The sequence below is a fragment of the Poecile atricapillus genome, chromosome 24 (assembly GCF_030490865.1).
Source record: "Poecile atricapillus isolate bPoeAtr1 chromosome 24, bPoeAtr1.hap1, whole genome shotgun sequence".
Lineage (NCBI taxonomy): Eukaryota > Metazoa > Chordata > Aves > Passeriformes > Paridae > Poecile > Poecile atricapillus.
In genome coordinates, this window is record NC_081272.1 from 6,107,401 (window position 1) to 6,120,759 (window position 13,359).

General features: G+C 52.9%; 1 long non-coding RNA gene across 1 annotated transcript; it reads right to left on the minus strand.

The window, feature by feature from the left end:
* Window positions 1-1,802: 1,802 nt before the first annotated feature.
* Window positions 1,803-13,315, minus strand: LOC131588015 (uncharacterized). Its single transcript, XR_009279495.1, has 4 exons — window positions 12,695-13,315; window positions 11,884-11,978; window positions 5,166-5,325; window positions 1,803-2,281 (listed from the first exon to the last, which is right to left on the minus strand). It is a non-coding gene; the product is annotated as an uncharacterized LOC131588015 (long non-coding RNA).
* Window positions 13,316-13,359: the final 44 nt, after the last annotated feature.

Genomic DNA, 13,359 nt, shown 5'->3' on the forward strand with positions numbered 1-13,359 from the left:
CAGGGAGGTGACCCCAGAGGCACCAGAAGGGCTCCAGGATGGTTTTGGCCAAGGTCTGTCCCCTCTGCAGTCCCCAGGTGTGACAGCACTGCAGGCCTGGGGCTGGGCAGCTCTGGGCACTGCCTGGGGGGAGGGATTTTGTCATACACCTTTGGGGACATTTTAAGCAAGTGAAAAGGAAATGCCCAGTTTGAATTCTGCTCACAGGAGCAGCTCTGCCTCTCCCTGTGTCCCAGGCCAGCTGTGTCCAACATGGAATATTCAAACTCCTTCACCCTGTGCTCAAACTGCCTGAAGCTGTTTCCCATTTAGGCCATCAAATGCCAAGGGGAGCCCTGTATTTTCTAATTAATGCTCTGACCAGTGAAAGACCTCTGGCCTTTCCTCCTCCGTCCTCTTCATCCTCTGCTTTTCCTGGCCATGTTAAAGATGCACCTGAGGCCTGTGAGTGGGGAGGAAGGAGCCCTGGGAAGAGGATTTGGAAATGCTGGAATGTGTCAGCTTGGTGAGTTTTGGATTTCTTCAGTGCTGTTTGAGGATGGCCTCTAAGATGAGGTGCAGATAAGCTGAAGGTTTATCAGCCTTTGGGATCTCTCCAGCACTCCTTCCCTTCACATCACAAACTCCTTCTTCAGCAGGATGGCTCTGATTCAGTGTTGATTCTGAGTCCTCCTACAGCAGAATTTCAGCTCCAGTTCAAACCAGTCCCAGCAGGAATCTCCCGGTGCTGGAAGCTGCAGGTCCCCGTCCCCTGCTGTGCCAGGGGGGTGTCAGAGCCCTGCTCTGGCTCTGGCTCCAGGGCTCAGCCCAGCCACGGTGACCTGTCCTGCCTGGCCATGGGGACAAGCAGAAGCTGCTCAGGTGGGGACAGAGGTGTCCCCCTGCCCTGGGGACAGATGGGGAGGGCTTTGTGTGCATACAGAGTTGGGGGTTTGGGGACCTCTCACCCCACAATGAGTTGTTCTGGAAGTCTGATCTCGGGGTTAACTTCCAGCCAGATAAACATTTACCCATCTGAGCTCAGCTCCTCCAGCCTGACTCCAGACTCCAGCAGCACCACTCCTGATTTACAGCAGCAAAAGCCATCTCAGTTGTAACTTTATGTTCCCAGTGGAACAAAGATGAATTTTGCTGGATTTTATGGGGTTCCCTTTCCCACAAACCCACCCTGGCTGCAGCTCGCTGAGGCTGCACTGTGAGAACAGCTCCCCTGGCTGGGGCTGGGATGGAGGCAGGGAACCGGGAGCTGTTTCCGTGCAGCTCTGGGTATTCCTGGCTGTGCCGGGGCTGAGTGCCGGTGCCTGCTGCACAGGGAAGCGCTGCCGGGGCAGAGTCCCCAGCCCTGCCCCGCGAGGTGGGTGTTTTGCTGACTGCCTCAGTATCGCTCATCCCTTCCAGCCAAGGCGAGTTGCTGGGAGGTTGCGTAAAGCAGAGCTCCCAAATATGTGAGAACATTCCTGACTCCTTGCCCGGAGCCCACCAGTTCCTTTTGAAGATTGAGATAGGAGCACGAAGGCGATTTTCACCCCGAGCACCAAAGGTCGTGTGAAAGCACCGAGGGTTTGCCAAGGGCTCCGCTGGGTCCCTGCTCTGTGCTCACCTGAGCTGCTCTGGAGCTGAGCCTGGCAGGGGTGGCACAGGGTGGGTGCCAGGGCCCAGTGCCCAGCCCTGAGCCAGCAGGATCTGTCCCCTGCCCTTCTCCCTTATCCCCAGCCTGGTCAGGACTGACTCCCCTCCAGGGTGAGTCTCCAGCCTCCATCTGGGAGCTCTCAGATGAAAACACAAAGGAGCCCATTGGTTGTTTTAATTACTCAGCATCTACAAAACTGGAAGCTTCAAACCAATTTTAATTAATGATCCTCTTCCAATTCTTAGAACCGAGCACCACTAATTAGCTGCCCGTGAGCCAGCCTGGCAGGCCAGCACAGGCTCATGGTGTGTGGAGTCTGAGGGAAATCCTGACACAGGAATCCCACTCTGGCATCCCAGCCCTGCTGCTCACAGACCAGGAGCTGCTTCCTCCTCCAGCTGGGGAGGAAGGAAAACTTCCCCAGTGCTCCTGGTGGAAAAGTGCCCACAGGGACAGAGATGCATAAAAAGGAGCAGCAGGCTGAGAGCCGAGTTGTGCAAGAGCTCTGGTATCCCCAGCGCTGGGCGGAGGGCTCTGCTCCTCACTTCTACAAACAACACCCAGTTTCTGTGTCTTTATTCGTGCTTATTCACTCCTTGCATCATCAGGCAGGCAGCTGAGGAGCTCGGTGTGTGGTGTGGCTCTGCAGGGCTGTGAAGGGAAAAACAGCATCCTGTGTTTTGTTAGGACACCCACACGCCGTGTCCGGAGGTGCCCTGGTGCTGTGCCGGGCATGGGATGAGAGGATTAAAGTCGGGGAAATCAAACCCTGCATCTGTTTGTAAATGTGCAAAGCTTTAATAAATCTGCTGAGGGTTCCCTCTGCTCTCACTCATTTCCACAGGTAGTGCCTTGGATTTACAGAATTAAATTTTGGGTGAGCTGGGCACTAGAACCCCCAGATTTGTGGGAATGTCCTGGAATCATCAGCTGGAAAGTGGCCACAGAGTCAGAGCTCAGTGCTCCCAGGCAGGGTGCACAGACTTGGGATTTACCTCAGCAACTTGAGGGTTGTCTTGGCTGCACCTTTTACTGGGAGTCCTGGGAATGCTGAGCCCCAGCTCTGAGGCAGCCCAGGCATGAACTGCTGAATAACCAGCCTTTGGTAAAGCTGCTGCTCTGAATTGTGATTTTACCTCCCTTTGGGGCACAGCCCAGAGCAGCTCTGTGTGTTCATGCACTGCTGTGGCATTTCAGGCTTTTTGATCCAGTCCATATAAAAGAGTGATGAAAATGAAAGGGGGATTTCTCCACAACTTGCAGAAGGGATTTCTTTCCATCCTCTTCCTCTTTAGTTCATTTGTAGCCACTGTGGGCCTGCTGTCCAGCCTGACTGCCCTGGCCTGGCCATGATCTCCAAGTGAGCCAGGCAGGATCTGTTGGCAGCTGAGCCAGGAGCTGCTCTGGGAGCTGCCAGCCTGGGACAGGAGCTGGAAGTGGCTCCAGAAAATCCCATTTCCCCCTTTGTGCTGCCACAGGGGCTCAGGACAGAACAATGTCACCAGGGTGTCCCCTCAGTGTCTGTGGCTGGGACAGAATCTGCAGCTGGGTGAGTTCAAACGCTGGGAATCCCAGCAGGAACTGCTCCTGTCTGTTCTCCCAGCCCTTCATAACCTCACAGAAGGACCTGGGGATCTTAGAAGGAATAAAAAGGGTAAGAAATTAGTGTGATTAACTGAAAAAATCGTTATTAGTTGTGCCTGGCAACAACGAGCCAGGGGGCACTGAGGGATCCCGCAGGATCCCAGAGCTCTGCCCTGGATGAGCCCGGGATGAGCTCGGCATCCAGGCAGGGGAGAACCAGAGATGGGGCTGTGGCTTCATCTGCTTCTGTCTCAGCATCCAGCTGTGCAGCCAGGGGTTGTGTTTAACCCATTCCTCTCCCAGGTGGGCCCCTCCTCCTGCTTCCCCAGGCAGTTCCTGATTCCAAGCCCCAAGATGTGTTTCTTCTCCCATTTCACTCAGCTTTAGGTGAGGAAGGTGAAGCCAGAGCAAAGGGGTGCTGGGGGTTCTGATGCTGCTCTGTACCCCCAACCCTGTCCCCTGCAAGTGCTCCCCTTTTCCCATCAAAGAGAGGAATTCTGCAGCTGGAATGTGTTGTACCAACAGTCAGAGTGATGTGAGTTTTACACACACACACAACTCACAGAACCTGTTTGTCCAAAGCCCTGACAGTCAGTGATGCTTTAATGGCCTTTACACTGCAAACATGCTTTTATTTTTTCAACCTTACCTTTAAAAATAATATTGTAAAATATGAACCAGCCAAGCTGGACGAGGAGCTGGTAGTGAGGACTCCAGAGCTGCTGTGTGGCCCTCAGGGTGATGCTTAATCCTCCTAAGCCAAAATCTTTGGGAAATAAAAAGCTTTTTATGGCCAGGCTGTGATGTTTATTGTAAAATACATGGATTTGCCACGGCCCAGCCTTGCAGGGACCTGGCTGCTCCCCTCTCCAGACAGCACTGGAGCAGGGCAGTGATGCCAAAGGACTCCAGCTGAGAGTTCCTGCTGCTCTCCCACTGCCTGGAACAGCAGAGGGAGCAGGCTCTAACCCCAGCAGCTGGGTGTGGAGTGTTTGTGTGTTTTCTGATAACACGGGCTGGGGATCTTCCCTCCTCTTATTTAATTTGCCCTTTCCTCCAGCCCTCTGTCCTTATCAAATCCCTCCTGGCATTGCTTCCCTCCCAGCTTCCTTTTCCCCAAACCCCTGATACCAGATCCAGCTGCTGAGAGATGTAGTAAAGATTTCCCTGCTGGGTAAGGAGAGCCCTGGGCTTTCTCATGGGTTCATTCTTTTCCAGGGTCAGGAATTTATTGATGATCTTAATCTCAGGCCAGGCAACATCGTCACTGTGTGGTGACAATAAATGTTTTTGAATGATCTGCTGATGGATTTATTTGTGTTCCCATGAGGATCCCAAGGGGTGGGAGGGCTTGGGAGAAGGCAGTTTCTGTTGATGCCTTTTCATCCCTGTGAAATGGTGGCAGGATGGAACACCTGGGAATAGCAGTTCTGCCTTCCAGGGGAAGCACTTTTACAATCCTCTCTGCAGCTCTCCTTGCCAGCCCAGGGAAATGGCCAGGTTTTATCCATCAGCTGCTTTGGGATGCTGTGCAGGCATGAGTGTCCCTCTGAGTCCTGCCCAGGGGTCCCCAGATTTGAGTCTTTATCCTCAGTGTTCCTCTGGGGAGAGCTCAGGCACAAAACCAGCCCAGCCTAAAGCCTCTGCTTGGGATATGAGGAATCTTTTTCCAGCTCAGGTGTGCTCTGGCTGCTTGCTCCATGCAGTGGGGATAAGCAGTGCCCCCCACAGCCCAGGGTGCTGCAGGGTTTAATTACTGTTTGTAATTGTCTGGGAGATAAAGGGCCCCTGATCCACTGCTCCAGGCTGTTCCCAGCCCACGCTGCTTCCCCTTCCTGGGGACAGCAGCCATCCCCTCTGGACCAGGACACAGTGGGACACTGGGATCACCCTCCCGTGGTGGATTTTCATATCTCCCATGGCAGTGGGGTGGCTTCCGGGCTGCACTCACCTGGAAGGAGTTTTCTTTGCTTCCCTGGCAGGTTTGTGTGACTGAGGCTGCAGACTCTGGAATAAATCTGGAGTGAGTTCATTGTTCCTTGTTAGGTGGGAAGTCTTTGACTGGAAGGAAGATGTTACTCCCTTGGTGAGGGAATCCATGCTGGGATGAGCTACAAGACAAACAGGAAAGGGATGTAAATACCAGCCCAGGCACTGAGGAAGGAGAGTGCATCCAGCAGGGAATGTGAGAAAGGAAAGGAACCGGTGAGACAGGACCGTGTGGGGAAGCTGCTGCTGGACTGGAAAAGTGCTGGGCAGAGCTGATTTCCAGGGACACTGATAAGGCAACACTGAACTCAGTCCTGAGCACAGGAACAAAAGCACCATGAGCAATGTCAGGGAATCAAACAGGAGAGCTCCCAGCTGCTGTCAGCTGTCAGATAAACTCTGTGCCCTCACCCCAGGTCTCACCCTCAGCAGGCAAAGGGCCAGGAGATCTTTTGGGGCTTGGTACATTATGCACCAGTGTGGCTTCTCCTGAAGCCTCTGGCATTTCCAGTGTTGTGGGGTGTTCTGGTGATTCCTTACAGCCACTCCAAAGTCCCAAGGTGGTTTCTGGATGGTTCTCCCAGCAGAAGTTCGAAGGGACCTTCCTAGAGCTCATGGAAGTGTCCTGTGACACTTCAATCCAGCATTTCCTAGGAAGCTCTGGATTGTGTGTGAAGGTGCTCCACGGGGAGCAGAGCCCAGCTCAGCACCATCCTCCCTCCCAGCTCCAGGCTCATGGACGTGGAAAAAGCCATTTCCCAAATTTTTTCCAAATTAAATCCTCTCGTGGTTTGGGCCACAAACACTGCCAGGGCAAAAGTGGTATTGCTTTGCTTGCAGAAATGGTGAATTTCAGAAGGAAAAAGGGCTTGGGGATGCCTTAGAATTGCCTTTCCCTGTGGGTGATGACCAACAAAGGCAAACCCACATTTCAAACCCAGTTGTCTCCCTGTGAGTGGTTACAGCTGCCAGCAGCACTCACACCAAAATCTGGGAGAGCTTCCCAAGGGTAGGAAGGGCTCTCTGTGGCTGCCCAGGACTCGACACACTGGCAGGAAATGTCTCTGTGTGACTGCTGTGTCCACAATCCTCCATCACCTCTACGTGTCCCGTTTTGTTCAGGGCCCCAGAATTCCAGGTGGGAATTGCTGTCCTTGCAGTCAGGAATCCTGGGTGCCAAGGGTTGTGTGAGTTACCCCAAATCACAGATTAGATCACAGTGAAATGGGGACAAAATCCTTCAGACTGACAGGATGAAGCTTCACCTGCTGCAACATCCTCTGGGATTTAAAGCTTTTATTGTTAACTCCTAAGTCTGACTTTCCTAATGGATTGTAATGAGAGGAAACATCTGATGGCCAGGCCTCACTCAGTGATGTGGGAGTGTCCAGTTCAAGCTGGAGAGAAGAGGGGCAAAAACCTCCCTGTATTACAGGTTCAGACACAAAGAGATGATGATTTTTCCCTGTCTTTTTCCCCCTTGTTTCCTGGTGAATGCTGAGATGTTGAACTGCCTTTGTTGTAACACAGGGTTTGGTCCCAGAGCTGAGGATGGCTTTCAGGTCTGCTTGGACACTTTTTCTTTGTTTCTCACTCGTTTTTTTTCCCCCCCTCAATTTTAATCTGTCACTCAAAACCAGAACCTCCAGTGTCTACACAAAAGTTCCTTTTTGCTGAGCGAGAGCAGCGACCACAAAACTGCAGGATCTGTCCACCTTCTTCTTCTGAGATATCTCTTTGTCTAAAGTCATAAATTATCAGCCACTGCCATCTTTTAAATAGATAGTTTCCTGTTCTGCCTCTTGTAGGTTAGATATTATCTCCCCCAGTAAATCATGAGTCAGTGATTAATTCAAGAAGGCCGTTCCCAGAAGCAAATTCTTACAATGTTAAAATTAATATGATGCGGAGCCATTATACCATGATAGAGAAAATAATTATGGCCTGCAAATCAGTTTAATCAACACAGAACATGCTGGGGCAGGTGCTCAGCCTGAGTCACTGCAGCAGAGTTCAGAGTCCCAGTGCAGGGGCTGTGTGAGTGAGCAGGATTGTGCTGAGCCCCAGGACCGCTCTCTGCACACCCAGCTTGGGAGGGAAAACACCTTTGCTGATGTATAAATACCTATAAAAGCATGAATTGCTTCAGGAACGTGCATGCAGCCAGTTAAGGTGTCTCAGCTGATGAGTGGTGGCTTCTGAAGCTGATTAAGTTGTGTCTTCACTCGGTGTTAAGCAGCTCTGCAAAGTCATCACATATTCTGGAGTCTGCCTCAGCACAGGGGATGGAGCTGCTCTAGGAGCAGTCTGAGAGGGGACAACTCACTGGGGAATGCCTCAAAACTGGGCAAAAATCCCTCTCTAGAAATAACAAAACAACCCCAAAGCAATCAGAGCTGCAGCAAGACACCACAGAAGGGACCCAGCAGCCCAGGAGGTGTGTGTATGTTATTATAAACTATCTGATAATGGATAATGACACCCGGTGTTCTGTTAACAGCTCCCACATCTCAAAACACCCTGGATTCCTGTGGATGAAGGTTTACAACACCCTGCTGCAGCCTGGGCACCCTGCAGGGCTGGGCAGCAGGCACAGAACAGTTAAGTGACTTGCACAAGGGTGAATCAGCAGGACTTGAGGAACTCAACCTGAAGGCAGGTGCTGAGCTGGAGGAACAGGCAGAGACTGTCAGCAGTGTCCCCAGGTGTGACCCTGAGCCCAGCAGTGTCCCCAGGTGTGACCCTGCACCCCCTGAGACCAGCAGTGTCCCCAGGTGTGACCCTGAGCCCAGCAGTGTCCCTAGGTGTGACCCTGAGCCCAGCAGTGCCATCAGGTGTGACCCTGAGCCCAGCAGTGTCCCCAGGTGTGACCCTGCACCCCCTGAGACCAGCAGTGTCCCCAGGTGTGACTCTGAGCCCAGCAGTGTCCCCAGGTGTGACCCTGCACCCCCTGAGCCCAGCAGTGTCCCCAGGTGTGACCCTGAGCCCAGCAGTGTCCCCAGGTGTGACCCTGAGCCCAGCAGTGCCATCAGGTGTGACCCTGCACCCCCTGAGCCCAGCAGTGTCCCCAGGTGTGACCCTGCACCCCCTGAGCCCAGCAGTGTCCCCAGGTGTGACCCTGAGCCCAGCAGTGCCATCAGGTGTCACCTGCCAGTGCCTTTTTTAGACTCAGGGTGGCCAGAACCAAACCCACCATTCCAGCACCACCAGTGCTGGTATTATTGGATTTCCTGTATTGCTTTCCAAGTCACACAAATTTCATGCTTTAATTTTAACTGTGCATTGAGGTAGGTGACTCCAGATTTTAAAAATCTTAATCCTTTAATGGAAGCCTCTTGTTGCACGGAAAGCCAAGTGATTCTGGGATGAGGAAGATCAAATTTCTCTGCTGTCTACAGAGCAATTTGTATAGACTGGGAGCCACAGCACATCTAAAATCTCACCTGTAACTTCTGAGCTGGGCCTAATTAATGCAGCATGTGGGCAGAATGCTTTATTTGCAGTACCACACCTTCCCTGCTTCTCTTCTTTTCCTGGGCTTTTCAAAAACAGAGCTGGGCAGGATTCTATTTATAGAGACAAATAAATCCAGCCCTGCCTGTGTTGTACATGATCCCTCCAGCTTTTCAGATGTGGTCCCAAGAAGGGCTGAATGCCCTTCATGTCCTGCTTCTGCCAATCCCAGTGGGAACTGGATGGCCTGGGACCACACAAGATAAAAGAAACAGCTTTATACTAACACAAATGTGAAATTACTCCAGTGTGTAGGATGGGAAGAGCTGAAGTTCCTGATCTTTAGGAACATTGTGTGAACTTCATTAATTGTCTTGTCTGCCAGTTACCAATGGAATACTCTGGACGTGCCTTGGTTCCTGCTCTGCTGACTTGAGAGTTGGGTTCTGGCAGTGATCCAATGCCCCCTCCCCAAATGGCACAGGAGGCAAAGAACAGGGAAAGGCCTGGGACTGAAGAACAAGGCAATGGGCAGCTGAGGGGAAAATGAAGCAGCTGGGGCATTATTCCACTCATACAGACACGAGGATGAAAGGATTTAACTGTGCTTGGCAAGAGCAAGAAGGAGCAGGGAAGATGCCAGGCTCAAAGAGGGGGAATGGATGAGCCAAGGGCTGATTAAAAAACCCCATCCAGATGGAACCATCCAGATGTGCTTAGCCACAGCAGCAGCAACCCTGGAATGACTCAAACCCCTCAAGGAACAACCAGGAATGGCTGGGAGGGGAATGGAGGCTCCTGCTCTGCTTGGCCTCACAAAAAGCTGAAGGGAAGAGTGGCAGGGAGTGGGCAGGCAGTGCTGGCTGCTGCAGAAGGTGCTGATTTACAGTGAGATCACGGGGAACTCTCCCTGCTCCGTTTTCCTCCCTCAGCTGAGCTGTTCCTGCTGCATGCATGGACAAGTGGAACGGTGCTACTATGGTGCTAAAAATAACAAACCCCAAATATGGGCCATTCCATGAAACCTGGGAGAGCTTGGAAAGGAATCAGACCCCAAGGAATTGGTCTTCTGGTGGATTCAGCCTTTCCTGTAAAAATACCCCCTGAGTTATCAAGCAGCTGAGCACAAATAATCTTTTCCACTTATTTTAATTTGTAGAAAAACGCTTCAGGACAGACCAAAATTTGAGGCTCATGAATTTCAGCAGAGCTGCCCTGACTTGGGCTGCTCCAAAATCACAGGAGATTTCTGAAGATGTGGTCTGAGGGTTCATCTGCAGGGGGCAGGGATCCTGAGCCAGCTGTTCCTTATCAACAACCAGAACCAGAACAGAACCCACTGCCCTGGGTCCATCTCCACGTGGTCCTGCCATGTGCTTGAGGTTGTCCAGCCCGTGCTCCGTGGCCAGCGGGGTTGTGCTGAGGGAAGCAGGACTTGCCCAATTCTGCTGGAGCTGATTATTAAAATTGCAGCAGGTTTCCAGAGCAGCTGATAAAAAACTGCATCCGCAAGCTCCTTCTGCCCTGGTGCTGCCAGGCTTGGCTGCTGCTGCCCAGCCTGGGAGGGCTGGATGCAATCCCTGCCCAGCAAGGGCAGCACGTGCCAGGGAAAGGCTCTGGAGCCCTTCTCCCATCCTGTGCATCCAGCTCTGGGTTTGGCACATCCATCATCACCCCGGTGCTGCTGAGGGTAATTGGAGATTAGGCACCTCCACACCCTTGGAGATTCAGCTCCTGCACACCTCAGAGTGCCCTCAGAGTCCCTGGAATGGTGTTTGGGTGATGCAAGGGGCACCGTGCTGCGAGGGAAATCCAGCAGGAGCAGCTCCCAGCCCCAGTGGCCTGGCTCCTGCAGGGATGTGTGCAGGCAGGGCTGAACTGGCAGAGTGACACAAGTGGGTCAAGTCACCTGCTGGGTGTTCTAGGTCAGGCACCGAGAGGCAAATAAGCTCTTTCCACTGCCTAAATTACAAGTGGGTAACTTCCCATCCTGGCATTTATCCCTGACTCAAGGAATGTGCTCCAGAATGGCTGAGGGGGACACAGCCAAGTCCCAGCAGCCCCCAAAAGGTTGATGGGTCCAGTGCTTCCCCTCCCAACCTGCTGCAGGAACTCCTCTCCAGGGATGAAGCCCAGGAGAGAAGCAGCCAAGCCCTTGTGTAGTTTGTGGCTTGGCCTCATGCCCACTCTGCCCTTCAAGCAGGAAATTCTCAAAGGGAAGGGAGTGCTTTGTGAAGCTCCCTGCAGACTCTGCCTGCTGTGCTTTAGTCACAGCTCAGCATCAGGTCAGCTGCTGCTGGAAGCTGACCAGGCAGACTGATGGCGCCTACAGAAAGTCTTTAAGCAACTTCTCCCCCTTGATCATTTTCCCCTCATCTTTTTTTGTCCTTTACGTCCTTGATTGCTGTTATTCAAGCCTGAGATAATGCACTCCTGATATCACTGAGATGGGAGAGACAAGCAAGGAGCAAGAGATCAAAGGAAGGAGAAGAAAGAGAAGATGCCAAAGGCAGGAGAAGAAAGAGGGGAAGATGCCAAACGCTTCCTTGATTTACCTACTTTACATACCTGGTACAGAGTCTCAGAAATCCTTCATGTACGTAATTTTGGGAGTTCTGGGCTTACCACGTAGTCCCCAGACAGCAGGAGGCTGTGGAAGGGCATCCTCCTTCCCGCAGCTGAGGAAGCAGTTGGGAAGGTGCATCCAGAAAGCCCAGGAGGCCCTTGGCAGCTCAGAGCGTTGGCTGGGCTTGAAAAGGAGCCCGGTCTGGAGCAGGCTGGGGAAGCGCTGCGGGTTTAACGCATCTTTCTGCTTCCCTCTGCTGGTGGAAGGAGGGTGCAATTCCTGAAAATCAGGGATCCGCGGGAAGGGTGGAAAAAGGTGGGGAGAAGGGTCCCTGGTGATATCCCTGAGCTCTTTGAATGTGTGCCTGAAGAAATGCAACCTGCGTGTCCTGGAGGGCTCAAAAACTTGGGGAAAACAGGGCCAGAGCTGGCAGGTGGGGGACGGGGAGGTGGCACAAATGAGATGAGGTTATCTGGAGTAATTTCCAGGCTTAAACCACTAATATTGCATTATCATTTCTCCTTCTGCTATCAGTTGTGATTACAAAGTTAATTTAATGACCTTGATCTAAACTCGGTTGCTATTCTTCTTGCAGAACAGGATCATTATCAGTGGCAAAAAAAAAACAAACGTATAAACTTCAAACTTTTTTGTTACTCACTTGGTTGTACTGAAATCCCTCTGACTGAGACTTAAATATCTTTTTCTCCAGTTTGAGATCCCTTTCCTGTGGTGTTTAGAAGGAAATCTTGAAACCTAAGAAGAACAGCCAAGGATAGCAACACTGAATATGGAGATGAAGGAAATACGTGAACACAACAGCAGCTTTCATTTGAAATGGGAGGTGTAAGATAAAGGCAAATCCAACATTAATGCAGTATTCCTGTCAGAAAATCAGCAGTCACTCCTGTGTTTCATTTCCCTGTTTTATGTAAAAAAACCCTTGGAAGCACTGCTGCTTTGAATGTTTTGTTTGATGGCATTTCTTATTCCCTTGTGCTGGCTTATCCCCAGAGAAGGAATTTTGGACCTGGGACATCTCTAACCCACTGTGGCTATAAACAGTTCCAGATATCCCTTGATTTGCTCCACTAACAAACCCTGGCTATGCTTAGAGTGAAAAATCTTGGTGTGGTTGAGGTTTTCACCCTTCAGCTCTGCACTCACTGTGCTAAACGCTGTTTATTTTTGGGACATTGCATCGAGTGGTGCTGCTCTGCTTGGGGTAGCTCGTGCCCCACAGCATCCCTGAGCTGGAGAGGCAGGGATCCGGGCACAGCCCACACGTCCTCTATCAGAGCCGTGATTTTATTTCTGAGCTCAGGCCCAGCTCTCAACACGCAGCAGGCCCGAGGCTCCAGAGCTGGCCCAGGTCAGCCATGGGCTTTGCTGTCCCCTTTGAGAGAACCCGGAGCTCGGGTGCGAGAGGAGTCCAGCTGAGGGATGAGGTGAGGGATGAGGTGAGGCCTCACCTGAGGGCGCCACCAGGAGTCGCCTCACGCTCCAGCCCCGCCCAGGTGAGGCGGCGCGGGGCACGCTGGGAACGGCGGGTACCTGAGGGCCTGAGGCGGCGCGGGGAGCAGCGGGGAGACCTCCGACCCCGCTCAGGTGAGGTGTGGGTCTGTATCCGTCTGTATCCGCCCGTAGCTGCCCGCTCCTGCCGGTGCATTCCCGGCCCTCGGCGGCACCGGGAATGCGGACACCCGGTTGCCGAGACAACAGCCGCCTCAGCTCTCCTCCAATCAGCGTGCCTGTTACTTTGATCACGCGGCAGGCGCCCAATCACAGGCGAGCTCTCAGCGCCACGGTGGCTGGTTTAAGGTGGCTCGGCGGAGGCGCTTTGCGCATGCGCCTTAAGGCGGCTGCGGCTGCTGTTCGTGCCAAGGTAAATCGCGCGCAGGGGAAGGGCGGGAGGAACGGGTCCCACCGGGGAAAAGCGAGATCTCTCCGGGGGAAGGCGGGGGCCGCGGCTGTCCCTGCCGCTCTGGGCCGGGGAGCGCCCCGGAGCTCCGGGCGGGGCCCGCCTCGACCCGCCCCAACCGAGCGACGGAACGCGGCTTCTTCCGCCCGGCCCCTCAGAGTCCTGCGCCTATTGGCTGGGGCAGACCCCGCCTCCTCATAGCAGCCAATCCTCGTC